This window comes from Salvelinus alpinus, chromosome 1, assembly GCF_045679555.1.
Source record: "Salvelinus alpinus chromosome 1, SLU_Salpinus.1, whole genome shotgun sequence".
Taxonomy (NCBI): Eukaryota; Metazoa; Chordata; class Actinopteri; order Salmoniformes; family Salmonidae; genus Salvelinus; species Salvelinus alpinus.
The window spans coordinates 117221814-117242237 of NC_092086.1; the positions used below are offsets into that span (position 1 = coordinate 117221814).

Consider the following 20424-nt stretch of genomic DNA (forward strand, 5'->3'; position numbering starts at 1 on the left):
ACCTGAGGCCTAGTTGACCCATACTGCCATAAACCTAATACCTGAGGCCTAGCTGACCCATACTGCCATAAACCTAATACCCGAGGCCTAGCTGACCCATACTGCCATAAACCTAATACCTGAGGCCTGTTGACCCATACTGCCATAAACCTAATACCTGAGGCCTAGTTGACCCATACTGCCATAAACCTAATACCTGAGGCCTGTTGACCCTGAGGCCTGTTGACCCATACTGCCATAAACCTAATACCTGAGGCCTGTTGACCCTGAGGCCTGTTGACCCATACTGCCATAAACCTAATACCTGTTGACCCATACTGCCATAAACCTAATACCTGTTGACCCATACTGCCATAAACCTAATACCTGTTGACCCATACTGCCATAAACCTAATACCTGTTGACCCATACTGCCATAAACCTAATACCTGTTGACCCATACTGCCATAAACCTAATACCTGTTGACCCATACTGCCATAAACCTAATACCTGTTGACCCATACTGCCATAAACCTAATACCTGAGGCCTAGTTGACCCATACTGCCATAAACCTAATACCTGTTGACCCATACTGCCATAAACCTAATACCTGAGGCCTAGTTGACCCATACTGCCATAAACCTAATACCTGTTGACCCATACTGCCATAAACCTAAATAGTTAAAGGGAAGGAGACATGGGAACAAAGGGGTGTGTCCAGGAAAGGCTCCAAAAATGCTTTTAAATACCTATGATAACCATAAGTGAAAACAAGAACATCAGTTCAATCAGAACTCCATAATACATTATGCAAATGTATAATTATATTCAATTATATATATTTTTTTACATGGAACAAAACAATAAATAATGAACATTTGAATTTGACTGCAACAATTACCATGGTGATCAGACTCTGTTCTACTGTATTACAACACATTATCATTACCATGGTGATAGACTCTGTTCTACTGTATTACAACACATTATCATTACCATGGTGATAGACTCTGTTCTACTGTATTACAACACATTATCATTACCATGGTGATAGACTCTGTTCTACTGTATTACAACACATTATCATTACCATGGTGATAGACTCTGTTCTACTGTATTACAACACATTATCATTACCATGGTGATAGACTCTTGCCTACTGTATTACAACACATTATCATTACCATGGTGATAGACTCTGTTCTACTGTATTACAACACATTATCATTACCATGGTGATAGACTCTTGCCTACTGTATTACAACACATTATCATTACCATGGTGATAGACTCTGTTCTACTGTATTACAACACATTATCATTACCATGGTGATAGACTCTGTTCTACTGTATTACAACACATTATCATTACCATGGTGATAGACTCTTGCCTACTGTATTACAACACATTATCATTACCATGGTGATAGACTCTGTTCTACTGTATTACAACACATTATCATTACCATGGTGATAGACTCTGTTCTACTGTATTACAACACATTATCATTACCATGGTGATAGACTCTGTTCTACTGTATTACAACACATTATCATTACCATGGTGATAGACTCTGTTCTACTGTATTACAACACATTATCATTACCATGGTGATAGACTCTGTTCTACTGTATTACAATACATTAACATTACCATGGTGATAGACTCTGTTCTACTGTATTACAACACATTATCATTACCATGGTGATAGACTCTGTTCTACTGTATTACAACACATTATCATTACCATGGTGATAGACTCTGTTCTACTGTATTACAACACATTATCATTACCATGGTGATAGACTCTTGCCTACTGTATTACAACACATTATCATTACCATGGTGATAGACTCTGTTCTACTGTATTACAACACATTATCATTACCATGGTGATAGACTCTTGCCTACTGTATTACAACACATTATCATTACCATGGTGATAGACTCTGTTCTACTGTATTACAACACATTATCATTACCATGGTGATAGACTCTGTGTCTACTGTATTACAACACATTATCATTACCATGGTGATAGACTCTGTGCCTACTGTATTACAACACATTATCATTACCATGGTGATAGACTCTGTTCTACTGTATTACAACACATTATCATTACCATGGTGATAGACTCTGTGTCTACTGTATTACAACACATTATCATTACCATGGTGATAGACTCTGTTCTACTGTATTACAACACATTATCATTACCATGGTGATAGACTCTGTTCTACTGTATTACAACACATTATCATTACCATGGTGATAGACTCTGTTCTACTGTATTACAATACATTAACATTACCATGGTGATAGACTCTGTTCTACTGTATTACAACACATTATCATTACCATGGTGATAGACTCTGTTCTACTGTATTACAACACATTATCATTACCATGGTGATAGACTCTGTTCTACTGTATTACAACACATTATCATTACCATGGTGATAGACTCTGTTCTACTGTATTACAACACATTATCATTGACCATGGTGATAGACTCGTGTTTCTACTAGTACTACAGAGTTCGACAGTATCATTACCCTGGCTCGCCATAGTACTCTGTTACTACTGTATCTACAACACATTATCATTACCATGGTGATAGACTCTGTTCTACTGTATTACAATACATTAACATTACCATGGTGATAGACTCTGTTCTACTGTATTACAACACATTATCATTACCATGGTGATAGACTCTGTTCTACTGTATTACAACACATTTAACTGAATGGTGATAGAGTAGTATTTCTATAATACCACAGAGTTTGACAGTATCATTACCCTGTCTCTCCACAGTATCATTACCCTGTCTCTCCACAGTATCATTACCCTGTCTGTCCACAGTATCATTACCCTGTCTCTCCACAGTATCATTACCCTGTCTCTCCACAGTATCATTACCCTGTCTCTCCACAGTATCATTACCCTGTCTCTCCACAGTATCATTACCCTGTCTCCACAGTATCATTACCCTGTCTCTCCACAGTATCATTACCCTGTCTCTCCACAGTATCATTACCCTGTCTCTCCACAGTATCATTACCCTGTCTCTCCACAGTATCATTACCCTGTCTCTCCACAGTGTCATTACCCTGTCTCTCCACAGTATCATTACCCTGTCTCTCCACAGTATCATTACCCTGTCTCTCCAGAGTATCATTACCCTGTCTCTCCACAGTATCATTACCCTGTCTCTCCACAGTATCATTATCCTGTCTCTCCACAGTATCATTGCCCTGTCTCTCCACAGTATCATTACCCTGTCTCCACAGTATCATTACCCTGTCTCTCCACAGTATCATCACCATGTCTCTCCACAGTATCATTACCCTGTCTCTCCACAGTATCATTACCCTGTCTCTCCACAGTATCATTACCCTGTCTCTCCACAGTGTCATTACCCTGTCTCTCCACAGTATCATTACCCTGTCTCTCCACAGTATCATTACCCTGTCTCTCCACAGTATCATTACCCTGTCTCTCCACAGTATCATTACCCTGTCTCTCCACAGTATCATTACCCTGTCTCTCCACAGTATCATTACCCTGTCTCTCCACAGTGTCATTACCCTGTCTCTCCACAGTATCATTACCCTGTCTCTCCACAGTATCATTACCCTGTCTCTCCACAGTATCATTACCCTGTCTCTCCACAGTATCATTACCCTGTCTCTCCACAGTATCATTACCCTGTCTTTCCACAGTATCATTACCCTGTCTCTCCACAGTATCATTACCCTGTCTCTCCACAGTATCATTACCCTGTCTCTCCACAGTATCATTACCCTGTCTCTCCACAGTATCATTACCCTGTCTCTCCACAGTATCATTACCCTGTCTCTCCACAGTGTCATTACCCTGTCTCTCCACAGTGTCATTACCCTGTCTCTCCACAGTATCATTACCCTGTCTCTCCACAGTATCATTACCCTGTCTCTCCAGAGTATCATTACCCTGTCTCTCCACAGTATCATTATCCTGTCTCTCCACAGTATCATTGCCCTGTCTCTCCACAGTATCATTACCCTGTCTCTCCACAGTATCATTGCCCTGTCTCTCCACAGTGTCATTACCCTGTCTCTCCACAGTATCATTACCCTGTCTCTCCACAGTGTCTTGGAGCTGTGGAGTCAGTGACGGACTAACTAACTCACTCACCGTGGACTGTCTGTGTCTTGGAGCTGTGGAGTCAGTGACGGACTAACTAACTCACTCACCGTGGACTGTCTGTGTCTTGGAGCTGTGGAGTCAGTGAGGGACTAACTAACTCACTCACCGTGGACTGTCTGTGTCTTGGAGCTGTGGAGTCAGTGACGGACTAACTAACTCACTCACCGTGGACTGTCTGTGTCTTGGAGCTGTGGAGTCAGTGAGGGACTAACTAACTCACTCACCGTGGACTGTCTGTGTCTTGGAGCTGTGGAGTCAGTGACGGACTAACTAACTCACTCACCGTGGACTGTCTGTGTCTTGGAGCTGTGGAGTCAGTGAGGGACTAACTGACAGTCTGCCACTCATTCACTATCTCTGCATCCCAGATAGCACCCTAAACACCATAGGGCTCTGGTTAAAAGTAGTGCACTATATAGGGAATAGGGTTCCATAGGGCTCTGGTCTAAAGTAGTGCACTATATAGGGAATAGGGTTCCATAGGGCTCTGGTCTAAAGTAGTGCACTATATAGGGAATAGGGTTCTATAGGGCTCTGGTCTAAAGTAGTGCACTATATAGGGAATAGGGTTCCATAGGGCTCTGGTCTAAAGTAGTGCACTATATAGGGAAGAGGGTGGCATTTGGGAGGCAAACCCATATCTGACAACCAGAGTTTAGGGATCTGACTGCAACACACACACAGCAGCTCCCTCCCTCCGTCATTGGCCACAGTAGGCTACATACACTGCTGCAGGAGCAAGAGAGAGACAGAGAGAGACACCTCTGCAGTCAGTCAGCTAGATCCACTGACCTGTTTCTCTCTCTCTCTCTTTCTCTCTCTCTCTCTCTCTTTCTCTCTCTCTCTCTCTCTCTCTCTCTCTCTCTCTCTCTCTCTCTCTCTCTCTCTCTCTCTCTCTCTCTCTCTCTCTGTCTCTCTGTCTCTCTGTCTCTCTCTCGCTCTCTTTCTGTCTCTCTGTCTCTCTCTCGCTCTCTTTCTGTCTCTCTCTCTCGCTCTCTCTCTCTCTGTCTCTCTCTCACGCTCTCTCGCTCTCTGGCTCCCCCCCACTCTCTCTCTCTCTCGCAGGATGCAGTATCACGTATCACGTATCCTTACCACCCGTACAACACTTTTACTAACTAAATGAACACATGACAACCTTTACATGACATATGAACACATGCGAAGCTGATGACACAATGTAAGTATATTTTTGGACTACACATTAACCACAAATAGGAACCCTAGATAAAGAGGACCACAGAGTGCTACATCAATGACGAATAACTAACTTAGGGTTAAGGGACCAGACTTAGGGACCAGAACCTGGCCCCAGGGGTAATGATACCTCAGGACCCCCCCCCCCCCCCCACACACACACACACACATAACTGACTCTAATGATCAAAGATGGATTATTAGTTCATGATTTAAATCAGCTGTGTAGTAAAAACAAACAGTAAAACGTGCAGCTCTTGGGGTCCCAAGGACCCAGGTCGAGGTAACCCTGAACGGACAACTCATACCTGTTCTCTGCATCAGGCGTCAAACCCTGATCTGTCTGGATTCCAAACGCGCCATATCGTTTAGATGCTTAAAGATACCGGTAATGCTACGGTAGGAAAAAACACTTCGCCGGTACACTTCTGTCGAACCGGAGGGAATAATGCGCAACGCTACTGATGCACCCGGTTTACCGTTACCGTTGATATGCAGCGGAACAGATGATCCTCTGAGCTCGAGCTTGCAGCAGTTATGTCTTGAATGACATTGAGCGTTTACCCACGAGCTTCCCCCCTCTCTCTCTCTCTCTCTCTCTCTCTCTCTCTCTCTCTCTCTCTCTCTCTCTCTCTCTCTCTTCTTCACTAGCTCGGACTGTTGTCTCTCTCGCTCTCCCTCTCTCTCTCTCTCTCTGTTCTACCCGTCTGTCTCAAACCACGCTGTTGAATAATGCAGGTCTAATGCGATCCACTCCCAAAGGTTTCTCTCCCATTCTAGGGCAATCAGGGACTGATCACAGAGAGAGGCCACAAAATGCGCTCGGCGCGGCAGCTCGGGTTACCGCTTGGTCCTCTATTCAGCTGTGCAACCATCTTACCATCTACCATCCTGCTTTTGAACCACCTCCCAATAGCACCGGAGCGGAACACGGTGGGGGGGGGGGGGTTGAAGGCATTTTTTGGGGGGAACAATAACAAACACAGTATACACAGCAGACTCTCTAGAACAATGTCGTTGCGCAACAATGGGCTAACTAACTGGTGATAAGTGAGAGGCACTGGCATAATGCAGTTTCTCTGGACCCCCGCAAGTTTGGAGCTCGCCCCCCCCCAACCCTACTCCCTAAAATAAAAATTGAATGCGTCAGCCAAGCAGACACTCACAAAGAATAGACTTCCGGTCCCTGTCCATGGTGCTGATATTGCGACATGTCTTTGAGGCTGCCTAAATAGGCAATAAATAGGCCATAGTGGCGAAATAATTACAATTTAGCAATTAACCACTGGAGTGATAGATGTGCAGATGATGAATGTGCAAGAAGAGATACTGGGGTGCAAAGGAGCAAAATAAATCAAATAAATAACAGTATGGGGATGAGGTAGTTGGATGGGCTATTGACAGATGGGCTATGTACAGGTGCAGTGATCTTTGAGCTGCTCTGACAGCTGGTGCTTAAAGCTAGTGAGGGAGATATGAGTCTCCAGCTTCAGTGATTTTTGCAGTTCGTTCCAGTCATTGGCAGCAGAGAACTGGAAGGAAAGGCGGCCGAACGAGGAATTGGCTTTGGGGGTGACCAGTGAAATATACCTGCTGGAGCGCGTGCTAACGGTGGGCATGTAGCCTATAGCTTTGCTTTAGCTAGTGCTTCTACATCTGCATTGCTTGCTGTTTGGGGTTTCAGGCTGGGGGTTTCTGTATAAGCACTTTGTGACATCTGTTGATTTGATTTTCTTTGGTATAAATGTTTATCGGTAGGCGTATTTGGTCATAATGGTTTCATGTTAAGCCTAACATTTCCCGAAGCTACAGTATATATGGTTTCGTACTGCTGACATTTAGACTTCTGGCTAGTGGCAATAACGTAATTACTTGTTCAGTAATTCAAGTTAGAAATTCAAATCAACTGATAGCCTACCTAAACCTGCATGACATGAGCCATCGCTGCACTCTCTCCCAGCTTGGATAGAAAGTTGTCGTGTGTGAAACCAGTCTATTAATGTCAAATAATACAGCCAGTCCACCCTCAAATCACTAGTTTACTAGGGATTATTTCATTATGCAGTGTAGCCTACTACCTATAGCTATATACAGCATTAAGCTGCTATTTATAAACTTGTAATCCAAATTACACATCAAATAGCCTAACAATTATACTTAAGTATTCCTTGCTGCATCTCTCTCTCTCTGTGTCTGTCTTTTTCTCTCTCTTTCTCTGTGTCTGCTTGTCTCTCTCTTGTTTTCTACAGTTAAGGACCGACGCTGGAGATGAGAAACAAGTACAGGGAGCGAACGTGTAAAGGAAAAAAGAAAATCAAACAAAACAAGAACAGCGTCTGGAGGGGGGAGGGAATAAAACGACAATAAAGCTGACACGGGATCAAACTGAGGAACAGACAGATATAGATGGGGAAATCAACAAAGTCAAGGAGTCCAGGTGAGTCCAATGAAGCACTGATGCGTGTAATGATGGTGACCGGTGTACGTAATGATGGGCAGCCTGGCGCCCTCGTGCAACAGAGAGGGGAAGCTGGAGCAGGTGTGACACTACATAGAGGGCTATAGTAGCTATAGTATGCTACTGCTAGTCTCTCTCTTGTTTCCTATGTAGAGGGCTATAGTAGCTACAGTATGCTACTGCTTGTCTCTCTCGTGTTTTCTATGTAGAGGGCTATAGTATGCTACTGCTTGTCTCTCTCTTGTTTCCTACGTAGAGGGCTATAGTATGCTACTGCTTGTCTCTGTCTTGTTTCCTATGTAGAGGGCTATAGTATGCTACTGCTAGTCTCTCTCTTGTTTCCTATGTAGAGGGCTATAGTAGCTACAGTATGCTACTGCTAGTCTCTCTCTTGTTTTCTATGTAGAGGGCTATAGTATGCTACTGCTAGTCTCTCTCTTGTTTCCTATGTAGAGGGCTATAGTAGCTACAGTATGCTACTGCTAGTCTCTCTCTTGTTTCCTATGTAGAGGGCTATAGTAGCTACAGTATGCTACTGCTTGTCTCTCTCGTGTTTTCTATGTAGAGGGCTATAGTATGCTACTGCTTGTCTCTCTCTTGTTTCCTATGTAGAGGGCTACAGTATGCTACTGCTTGTCTCTCTCTTGTTTCCTATGTAGAGGGCTATAGTAGCTATAGTATGCTACTGCTAGTCTCTCTCTTGTTTTCTATGTAGAGGGCTATAGTATGCTACTGCTTGTCTCTCTCTTGTTTCCTATGTAGAGGGCTACAGTATGCTACTGCTTGTCTCTCTCTTGTTTCCTATGTAGAGGGCTATAGTAGCTATAGTATGCTACTGCTAGTCTCTCTCTTGTTTTCTATGTAGAGGGCTACAGTATGCTACTGCTAGTCTCTCTCTTGTTTTCTACGTAGAGGGCTATAGTAGCTATAGTATGCTACTGCTAGTCTCTCTCTTGTTTTCTACGTAGAGGGCTATAGTAGCTACAGTATGCTACTGCTTGTCTCTCTCTTGTTTCCTATGTAGAGGGCTACAGTATGCTACTGCTAGTGTCTCTCTTGTTTTCTACATAGAAGGCTATAGTAGCTACAGTATGCTACTGCTAGTCTCTCTCTTGTTTTCTACATAGAGGGCTATAGTATGCTACTGCTAGTCTCTCTCTTGTTTTCTACATAGAGGGCTATAGTAGCTATAGTATGCTACTGCTTGTCTCTCTCTCGTTTTCTACGTAGAGGGCTATAGTATGCTACTGCTTGTCTCTCTCTTGTTTCCTACGTAGAGGGCTATAGTATGCTACTGCTTGTCTCTGTCTTGTTTCCTATGTAGAGGGCTATAGTATGCTACTGCTAGTCTCTCTCTTGTTTCCTATGTAGAGGGCTATAGTAGCTACAGTATGCTACTGCTAGTCTCTCTCTTGTTTTCTATGTAGATGGCTATAGTAGCTACAGTATGCTACTGCTAGTCTCTCTCTTGTTTTCTATGTAGAGGGCTATAGTATGCTACTGCTAGTCTCTCTCTTGTTTCCTATGTAGAGGGCTATAGTATGCTACTGCTAGTCTCTCTCTTGTTTCCTATGTAGAGGGCTATAGTAGCTACAGTATGCTACTGCTTGTCTCTCTCTTGTTTTCTATGTAGAGGGCTACAGTATGCTACTGCTTGTCTCTCTCTTGTTTCCTATGTAGATGGCTATAGTAGCTACAGTATGCTACTGCTTGTCTCTCTCTTGTTTTCTACGTAGATGTCTATAGTAGCTACAGTATGCTACTGCTAGTCTCTCTCTTGTTTTCTACATAGATGGCTATAGTAGCTACAGTATGCTACTGCTTGTCTCTCCCTTGTTTCCTACGTAGATGGCTATAGTAGCTACAGTATGCTACTGCTTGTCTCTCTCTTGTTTTCTACGTAGATGGCTATAGTAGCTACAGTATGCTACTGCTAGTCTCTCCCTTGTTTCCTACGTAGATGGCTATAGTAGCTACAGTATGCTACTGCTTGTCTCTCTCTTGTTTTCTACGTAGATGGCTATAGTAGCTACAGTATGCTACTGCTAGTCTCTCTCTTGTTTTCTACATAGATGGCTATAGTAGCTACAGTATGCTACTGCTTGTCTCTCCCTTGTTTCCTACGTACAGTAGATGGCTATAGTAGCTACAGTATGCTACTGCTTGTCTCTCTCTTGTTTTCTACGTAGATGGCTATAGTAGCTACAGTATGCTACTGCTAGTCTCTCCCTTGTTTCCTACGTAGATGGCTATAGTAGCTACAGTATGCTACTGCTTGTCTCTCTCTTGTTTTCTACGTAGATGGCTATAGTAGCTACAGTATGCTACTGCTAGTCTCTCTCTTGTTTTCTACATAGATGGCTATAGTAGCTACAGTATGCTACTGCTTGTCTCTCCCTTGTTTCCTACGTAGATGGCTATAGTAGCTACAGTATGCTACTGCTAGTCTCTCTCTTGTTTTCTACATAGATGGCTATAGTAGCTACAGTATGCTACTGCTTGTCTCTCCCTTGTTTCCTACGTAGATGGCTATAGTAGCTACAGTATGCTACTGCTTGTCTCTCTCTTGTTTTCTACGTAGATGGCTATAGTAGCTACAGTATGCTCCTGCTAGTCTCTCCCTTGTTTCCTACGTAGATGGCTATAGTAGCTACAGTATGCTACTGCTTGTCTCTCTCTTGTTTTCTACGTAGATGGCTATAGTAGCTACAGTATGCTACTGCTAGTCTCTCTCTTGTTTTCTACATAGATGGCTATAGTAGCTACAGTATGCTACTGCTTGTCTCTCCCTTGTTTCCTACGTAGATGGCTATAGTAGCTACAGTATGCTACTGCTTGTCTCTCTCTTGTTTTCTACGTAGATGGCTATAGTAGCTACAGTTTGCTCCTGCCTCACCTTGCTATTTTGTGTGCACATGTTTTCACCACGGCCTGTAGGCCTAGTATTGACATCCCAGACAGTCTTTCCTGACACATTGTGCATTAGATGTCCATCGCGCTGCACACAATTTAGACGAAGTCTTGAATGACGCATGCCAAGATATACCGGAGATAAGGGACGGTTGATTTCGCAAACAACACAACTCAAACGCCGGTTCACCAGTATGAACGAAATCTTTTTTTTGTTTTGTTTGAGCCCTCATGAACTGTTGTTGCTAAATATGATAAATCTGTTGCATCTGCCAATTTGTTGTCTTTCCAGTATCCAGACGACTTGTCCCCGGAGCTTCCTACACAGTTGATCACTTTCCGTGTTGAGGCAGGTGGTTAGGTGTTAGGTGTTAGGGTTAGGGGTTAGGGTTAGGGGTTAGGGTTAGGGGTTAGGGTTAGGATTAGGTGTTAGGGTTAGGGTTAGGGGTTAGGGGTTAGGGTTAGGGTTAGGGGTTAGGGTTAGGGGTTAGGGTTAGGGGTTAGGGTTAGGGGTTAGGGTTAGGGTTAGGTGTTAGGGTTGGGGTTAGGGTTAGGGGTTAGGGGTTAGGGTTAGGGGTTAGGGGTTAGGGTTAGGATTAGGTGTTAGGGTTAGGGGTTAGGGTTAGGGGTTAGGGGTTAGGGTTAGGGGTTAGGGGTTAGGGTTAGGGTTAGGGGTTAGGGTTAGGGTTAGGGTTAGGGTTAGGTGTTAGGGGTTAGGGTTAGGGTTAGGGGTTAGGGTTAGGGTTAGGATTAGGTGTTAGGGTTAGGGGTTAGGGTTAGGGTTAGGGGTTAGGGGTTAGGGTTAGGGGTTAGGGTTAGGGTTAGGTGTTAGGGTTAGGGGTTAGGGTTAGGGGTTAGGGGTTAGGGTTAGGGGTTAGGGTTAGGGTTAGGGGTTAGGGGTTAGGGTTAGGGGTTAGGGGTTAGGGTTAGGGGTTAGGGTTAGGGGTTAGGGTTAGGATTAGGTGTTAGGGTTAGGGGTTAGGGGGTTGGGGTTAGGGTTAGGGTTAGGGGTTGGGGTTAGGGTTAGGGGTTAGGGGTTGGGGTTAGGGTTGGGGTTAGGGGTTGGGGTTAGGGTTAGGGGTTGGGGGTTGGGGTTAGGGTTAGGGGTTAGGGTTAGGGTTAGGTGTTAGGGTTAGGGGTTAGGGTTAGGGGTTAGGGTTAGGGGTTAGGGTTAGGGTTAGGGGTTAGGGGTTAGGGTTACGGTTAGGGGTTGGGGTTAGGGGTTAGGGGTTGGGGTTAGGGGTTGGGGTTAGGGTTGGGGGTTGGGGTTAGAGTTAGGGGTTAGGATTAGGGGTTAGGGTTAGGAGTAGGAGTAGGGTTAGGGTTAGGAGTAGGGTTAGGAGTAGGGTTAGGGTTAGCGTTGGGGTTAGGGTTAGGAGTACGACAGGCTCAATTAAAGATGTTGTAGAACTGCTTATTTGAAGCACCACTTCCCCTTTCGCCCAGTTTCCCTGATGTTGCTACGTCAATCAATTTTAACCATCCCTGTTAGTTGTCGCTTCTGTGGAGAGATCTTTTTCTGAACTAAAATGAATAAATAACTACTTAAGAAGCAATAGGCTTTTGGTCTGAAATTGATTCATAAACTTTTTTACATTTCCATATGTACTAGGAGGCTCAGTGTTTGTTTCTTAGCTTCCTGGTACATGTGGAAATTAAAAATATATATTATTAACTTTTTGGAGGGTTACTGTAGAAATTATTTATATAAAAAAAATAGACATTGATGACAGGCACATGCCAGAAGGATATCTGGCTAACACACATAGCTTGTGTGTTAGCCAGATATCCTTTGGGTGGTGGACCATTCTTGAAACACACGGGAAACTGTTGGGTGTGAAAAACCCAGCAGCGTTGCAGTTCTTGACAGACTCAAACCTGTGAGCCTGGCACCTACTGCCATACATCATTCAAAGGCACCCATTCACCCTCTGAATGGCACACACACAAAATCAATGTATCAACTGTCTCAAGGCTTAAAAATCCTTCATCTACACTGATTGAAGTGGATTTAACAAGTGACATCAATAATGGATCATAGCTTTCACCTGGATTTACCTGTTCAGTCTATGTCATGGCAAAAGCAGTTGTTCTTAATGAGGAAGGGGAGGAGGAGGGAGTTAGAGGCAGGGGAGGAGGAGTGAGTTAGAGGCAGGGGAGGAGGAGTGAGTTAGAGGCAGGGGAGGATGAGTGAGGTAGAGGCAGGGGAGGATGAGTGAGGTAGAGGCAGGGGAGGAGGAGTGAGGTAGAGGCAGGGGAGGAGGAGTGAGGTAGAGGCAGGGGAGGAGGGGTGAGGTAGAGGCAGGGGAGGAGGAGTGAGTTGGAGGAGTGAGTTAGAGGCAGGGGAGGAGGAGTGAGGTAGGTAGAGGCAGGGGAGGAGTGAGGTAGAGGTAGGGGAGGAGGAGTGAGTTAGAGGCAGGAAGGAGGAGTGAGGTAGAGGCAGGATAGGAGGAGTGAGGTAGAGGCAGGGGAGGAGGAGTGAGTTAGAGGCAGGGGAGGAGGAGTGAGTTAGAGGCAGGGGAGGAGGAGTGAGTTAGAGGAAGGGGAGGAGGAGTGAGTTAGAGGAAGGGGAGGAGGAGTGAGGTAGAGGCAGGGGAGGAGGAGTGTGTTAGAGGCAGGATAGGAGGAGTGAGGTAGAGGCAGGATAGGAGGAGTGAGGTAGAGGCAGGGGAGGAGGAGTGAGGTAGAGGCAGGGGAGGAGGAGTGAGGTAGAGGCAGGGGAGGAGGAGTGAGTTAGAGGCAGGGGAGGAGGAGTGAGTTAGAGGCAGGGGAGGAGGAGTGAGTTAGAGGCAGGGGAGGAGGAGTGAGTTAGAGGCAGGGGAGGAGGAGGGAGTTAGAGTCAAGGGAGGAGGAGTGGGGTAGAGGCAGGGGAGGATGAGTGAGGTAGAGGCAGGGGAGGATGAGTGAGGTAGAGGCAGGGGAGGAGGAGTGAGTTAGAGGCAGGGGAGGAGGAGTGAGTTAGAGGCAGGGGAGGATGAGTGAGTTAGAGGCAGGGGAGGAGGAGTGAGGTAGAGGCAGGGGAGGAGGAGTGAGGTAGAGGCAGGGGAGGAGGAGTGAGGTAGAGGCAGGGGAGGAGGAGTGAGTTAGAGGCAGGGGAGGATGAGTGAGGTAGAGGCAGGGGAGGAGGAGTGAGGTAGAGGCAGGGGAGGAGGAGTGAGGTAGAGGCAGGGGAGGAGGAGTGAGTTAGAGGCAGGGGAGGATGAGTGAGGTAGAGGCAGGGGAGGAGATGTGAGGTAGAGGCAGGGGAGGAGTGAGGTAGAGGTAGGGGAGGAGGAGTGAGTTAGAGGCAGGATAGGAGGAGTGAGGTAGAGGCAGGGGAGGAGGAGTGAGGTAGAGGCAGGGGAGGATGAGTGAGGTAGAGGCAGGGGAGGAGGAGTGAGGTAGAGGCAGGGGAGGAGTGAGGTAGAGGCAGGGGAGGAGTGAGGTAGAAGCAGGGGAGGAGGAGTGAGGTAGAGGCAGGGGAGGATGAGTGAGGTAGAGGCAGGGGAGGAGGAGTGAGGTAGAGGCAGGGGAGGAGGAGTGAGGTAGAGGCAGGGGAGGAGGAGTGAGGTAGAGGCAGGGGAGGAGGAGTGAGGTAGAGTCAAGGGAGGAGGAGTGGGGTAGAGGCAGGGGAGGAGGAGTGGGGTAGAGGCAGGGGAGGAGGAGTGAGGTAGAGGCAGGGGAGGATGAGTGAGGTAGGAGCAAGGGAGGGTTTTGGCACCAGTGTAAATAGCTAATCAGTCATTTCCTGTTGAATCTGCAGACGTGTTGCTGTGCGTTTTGTTGCTGTGCGTTTTGCTGCCAACTTTACTTTGCTAGCTGACAACTTTACGTTTTTTTGTTTTGTTTTTGTTTTTAATTACCGTTTATATTTTTAGTTTTTTTCCATCGCAACTTTTTTCCCTCATTCAACTTTTTCACTCCGGACGCTTTATCTGGACATGGTTCGTCAACACCTTCAACAGCCGAAGCTAAGTAGTAACATTAACATGATGTCTTCTAATTGCAGTCGCTGTACTCATAATATACAGGAGAACGATCGCCTTACGGCGAGAATAGCTGTGCTACAAGCCCAGCTTCAGACGCAATCGTTAGGCAAGGGTAATTTCAGTGTAGGAAAGGAAGAAACAGCGTCTGTGCCACCAGTAAGTACAGATAGTAACGTTAGTATAAATCCCCCCGCACAGTCCCCGCAGCCGGACAACTTTCTCATGGCTTCTGGAGGGAAATGCTGTTGGAATGCTCAACCGGTGTCGCTCATTCAGCCGACAGAAACTTTCAACCGGTTCTCCCCATTATGTAGCGAGTCGGAGTCTGAGTCTGAGTCTTCTCTTGTCTCTACTCCTCCCGTTACGGGGTCTGAGACGCCGAAGGCTCCCACCATTAGCTCTGACAAATTGAAAACCCTAGTCATTGGCGACTCCATTACCCGCAGTATTAGACTTAAAGCGAATCACCCAGCGATCATACACTGTTTACCAGGGGGCAGGGCTACCGACGTTAAGGCTAATCTAAAGATGGTGCTGGCTAAAGCTAAATCTGGCGAGTGTAGAGAGTATAGAGATATTGTTATCCACGTCGGCACCAACGATGTTAGGATGAAACAGTCAGAGGTCACCAAGTGCAACATAGCTTCAGCGTGTAAATCAGCTAGAAAGATGTGTCGGCATCGAGTAATTGTCTCTGGCCCCCTCCCAGTTAGGGGGAGTGACGAGCTCTACAGCAGAGTCTCAGCACTCAATCGCTGGTTGAAAACTGTTTTCTGCCCCTCCCAAAAGATAGAATTTGTAGATAATTGGCCCTCTTTCTGGGACTCACCCACAAACAGGACCAAGCCTGACCTGCTGAGGAGTGACGGACTCCATCCTAGCTGGAGGGGTGCTCTCATCTTATCTACCAACATAGACAGGGCTCTAACTCCTCTAGCCCCACAATGAAATAGGGTGCAGGCCAGGCAGCAGGCTGTTAGCCAACCTGCCAGCTTAGTGGAGTCTGCCAATAGCACAGTCAGTGTAGTCAGCTCAGCCATACCCATTGAGACTGTGTCTGTGCCTCGACCTAGGTTGGGCAAAACTAAACATGGCGGTGTTCGCCTTAGCAATCTTATTAGGATAAAGACCTCCTCCATTCCTGCCATCATTGAAAGAGATCGTGATACCTCACATCTCAAAATAGGGTTACTTAATGTTAGATCCCTCACTTCAAAGGCAGTCATAGTCAATGAACTAATCACTGATCATAATCTTGATGTGATTGGCCTGACTGAAACATGGCTTAAGCCTGATGAATTTACTGTGTTAAATGAGGCCTCACCTCCTGGTTACACTAGTGACCATATCCCCCGTGCATCCCGCAAAGGCGGAGGTGTTGCTAACATTTACGATAGCAAATTTCAATTTACAAAAAAAAAAATGGCGTTTTCGTCTTTTGAGCTTCTAGTCATGAAATCTATGCAGCCTACTCAATCACTTTTTATAGCTACTGTTTACAGGCCTCCTGGGCCATATACAGCGTTCCTCTCTGAGTTTCCTGAATTCCTATCAGACCTTGTAGTCATAGCAGATCATATTCTAATTTTTGGTGATTTTAATATTCACATGGAGAAGTCCACAGACCCACTCCAAAAGTCTTTCGGAGCCATTATCGACTCAGTGGGTTTTGTCCAACATGTCTCTGGACCTACTCACTGCCACAGTCATACTCTGGACCTAGTTTTGTCCCATGGAATAAATGTTGTAGATCTTAATGTTTTTCCACATAATCCTGGACTATCGGACCACCATTTTATTACGTTTGCAATCGCAACAAATAATCTGCTCAGACCCCAACCAAGGAGCATCAAAAGTCGTGCTATAAATTCTCAGACAACACAAAAATTCCTTGATGCCCTTCCAGACTCCTTCTGCCTACCCAAGGACGTCAGAGGACAAAAATCAGTTAACCACCTAACTGAGGAACTCAATTTAACCTTGCGCAATACCCTAGATGCAGTTGCACCCCTAAAAACGAAAAACATTTGTCATAAGAAACTAGCTCCCTGGTATACAGAAAATACCCGAGCTTTGAAGCAAGCTTCCAGGAAATTGGAACGGAAATGGCGCCACACCAAACTGGAAGTCTTCCGACTAGCTTGGAAAGACAGTACCGTGCAGTACCGAAGGCGTCAGACCGAGGCTCTGCATCTGTCCTCGTGCTACTAGACCTTAGTGCTGCCTTTGACACCATCGATCACCACATTCTTTTGGAGAGACTGGAAACCCAAATTGGTCTACACGGACAAGTTCTGGCCTGGTTTAGATCTTACCTGTCGGAAAGATATCAGTTTGTCTCTGTGAATGGTCTGTCCTCTGACAAATCAACTGTACATTTCGGTGTTCCTCAAGGTTCCGTTTTAGGACCACTATTGTTTTCACTATATATTTTACCTCTTGGGGATGTTATTCGAAAACATAATGTTAACTTTCACTGCTATGCGGATGACACACAGCTGTACATTTCAATGAAACATGGTGAAGCCCCAAAATTGCCCTCGCTAGAAGCCTGTGTTTCAGACATAAGGAAGTGGATGGCTGAAAACTTTCTACTTTTAAACTCGGACAAAACAGAGATGCTTGTTCTAGGTCCCAAGAAACAAAGAGATCTTCTGTTAAATCTGACAATTCATCTTGATGGTTGTAAAGTCGTCTCAAATAAAACTGTGAAGGACCTCGGCGTTACTCTTGACCCTGATCTCTCTTTTGACGAACATATCAAGACTGTTTCAAGGACAGCTTTTTTCCATCTACGTAACATTGCAAAAATCAGAAATGTTCTGTCCAAAAATGATGCAGAAAAATTAATCCATGCATTTGTTACTTCTAGGTTAGACTACTGCAATGCTCTACTTTCCGGCTACCCGGATAAAGCACTAAATAAACTTCAGTTAGTGCTAAATACGGCTGCTAGAATCCTGACTAGAACCAAGAAATTTGATCATATTACTCCAGTGCTAGCTTCCCTACACTGGCTTCCTGTTAAGGCAAGGGCTGATTTCAAGGTTTTACTGTTAACCTATAAAGCGTTACATGGGCTTGCTCCTACCTATCTTTCCGAGTTGGTCCTGCCGTACATACCAATACGTACGCTACGGTCACAAGACGCAGGCCTCCTAATTGTCCCTAGAATTTCTAAGCAAACAGCGGGAGGCAGGGCTTTCTCCTATAGATCTCCATTTTTATGGAACAGTCTGCCTACCCATGTGAGAGACGCAGACTCGGTCTCAACCTTTAAGTCTTTACTGAAGACTTATCTCTTCAGTAGGTCATATGATTGAGTGTAGCCTGGCCCAGGAGTGTGAAGGTGAACGGAAAGGCTCTGGAGCAACGAACCGCCCTTGCTGTCTCTGCCAGGCCGGTTCCCCTCTCTCCACTGGGATTCTCTGCCTCTAACCCTGTTACAGGGGCTGAGTCACTGGCTTGCTGGTGCTCTTTCATGCCGTCCCTAGGAGGGGTGCGTCACTTGAGTGGGTTGAGTTACTGACGTGATCTTCCTGTCTGGGTTGGCGCCCCCCCTTGGTTTGTGCTGTGGTGGAGACCTTTGTGGGCTATACTCGGCCTTGTCTCAGGATTGTAAGTTGGTGGTTGAGGATTTCCCTCTAGTGGTGCGGGGGCTGTGCTTTGGCAAAGTGGGTGGGGTTATATCCTTCCTATTTGGCCCTGTCCGGGGGTTTCTTCGGATGGGGCCACAGTGTCTCCTGACCGCTCCTGTCTCAGCCTCCAGTATTTATGCTGCAGTAGTTTGTGTCGGGGGGCTAGGGTCAGTTGGTTACCTGGAGTACTTCTCCTGTCTTATCCAGTGTCCTGTGTGAATTTAAGTATGCTCTCTCTAATTCTCTCATTCTCTCTTTCTCTCTGAGAACCTGAGCCCTAGGACCATACGTCAGGACTACCGGGCATGATGACACCTTGCTGTCCCCAGTCCGCCTGGCCTTGCTGCTATTCCAGTTTCAACTGTTCTGCCTGTGGTTACGGAACCCCTACCTGTCCCAGACCTGCTGTTTTCAACTCTTAATGATCGGCTATGAAAAGCCAACTGAGATTTATTCCTGATTATTATTTGACCATGCTTGTCATTTATGAACATTTTGAAAATCTTGGCTCTCTCTAATTTTCTCCTTCTCTCTTTCTTTCTCTCGGAGGACCTGAGCCCTAGGACCATACGTCGGGACTACCGGCCGTGGTGACTCCTTGCTGTCCCCAGTCCGCCTGGCCTTGCTGCTATTCCAGTTTCAACTGTTCTGCCTGCGGTCATGGAACCCCTACCTGTCCCAGACCTGCTGTTTTCAACTCTTAATGATCGGCTATGAAAAGCCAACTGAGATTTATTCCTGATTATTATTTGACCATGCTTGTCATTTATGGAAATTTTGAAAATCTTGGCTCTCTCTAATTTTCTCCTTCTCTCTTTCTTTCTCTCGGAGGACCTGGGCCCTAGGACCATGCGTCGGGACTGCCGCCCGTGGTGACTCCTTGCTGTCCCCAGTCCGCCTGGCCTTGCTGCTATTCCAGTTTCAGCTGTTCTGCCTGCGGTTATGGAACCGCCACCTGTCCCAGACCTGTTGTTTTTCAACTCTTGATGATCGGCTATGAAAAGCCAACTGAAAATTATTCATGATTATTATTTGACCATGCTTGTCACTTATGAACATTTTTGAACATCTTGGCATAGTTCTGTTATAATCTCCACCCGGCACAGCCAGAAGAGGACTGGCCACCCCTCATAGCCTGGTTCCTCTCTAGGTTTCTTCCTAGGTTTTGGCCTTTCTAGGGAGTTTTTCCTAGCCACCGTGCTTCTACACCTGCATTACTAGCTGTTTGGGGTTTTAGGCTGGGTGTCTGTACAGCACTTCGAGATATTAGCTGATGTACGAAGGGCTATATAAAATAAAATTGATTGATTGATTGATTGATTACTCTGTTGGTCTTTAATCTGTTCCTAGACCAGTCATTACTCTGTTGGTCTTTAATCTGTTCCTAGACCCGTCTTTACTCTGTTGGTCTTTAATCTGTTCCTAGACCAGACATTACTCTGTTGGTCTTTAATCTGTTCCTAGACCAATCATTACTCTGCTGGTCTTTAATCTGTTCCTAGATCAGTCATTACTCTGTTGGTCTTTAATCTGTTCCTAGATCAGTCATTACTCTGTTGGTCTTTAATCTGTTCCTAGATCAGTCATTAGTGTGTTTTTAGGAATAACAGTGATGGCTGTTCCAAAAAAAAATTATATATAAAAATTTTTTCAAGAAAAAGCGACGGTAACTCACCAGCATTCTGACCAGAAATACAACTTTCCCGAATTGGATGCTTTGTTTGTTAAATTCTACTAAATGTTATCAGAATCACAGAATACTTTTTCCCTTTTGCTGTCAGGGAATATGGTGATGGGAATGATAACCGGTATCATGTATTATGTCTGTTAATGTCCGTGTGTATAGTGAAGTGAATGATCCCCTTACAGAATGTCACATATTATTTGGGGCAGCAGGTAGCCTAGCGGTTAATAAGAGCTTTGGGCCAGTATCCAAAAGGTCGCTGGTTTAAATCCCTGAGCCCGACAAGGTGTAAAAATAGGTCGTTCTGCCCTTGAGCAAGGCGGTTAATTAACTCCCAACAACGACTGTTCCCCGGGCTCTGATGACGTGGATGCCGAGTTGCAGCCCCCCCCA

At 45.5% G+C, this 20424-nt stretch overlaps 1 protein-coding gene across 2 annotated transcripts in view; it reads right to left on the bottom strand.

The window, feature by feature from the left end:
- palm2akap2 (PALM2 and AKAP2 fusion) overlaps positions 1-20424 on the bottom strand; it is a 240811-nt gene that overhangs the window by 79208 nt on the left and 141179 nt on the right. The gene's annotated exons all lie outside the window — the stretch shown is intronic.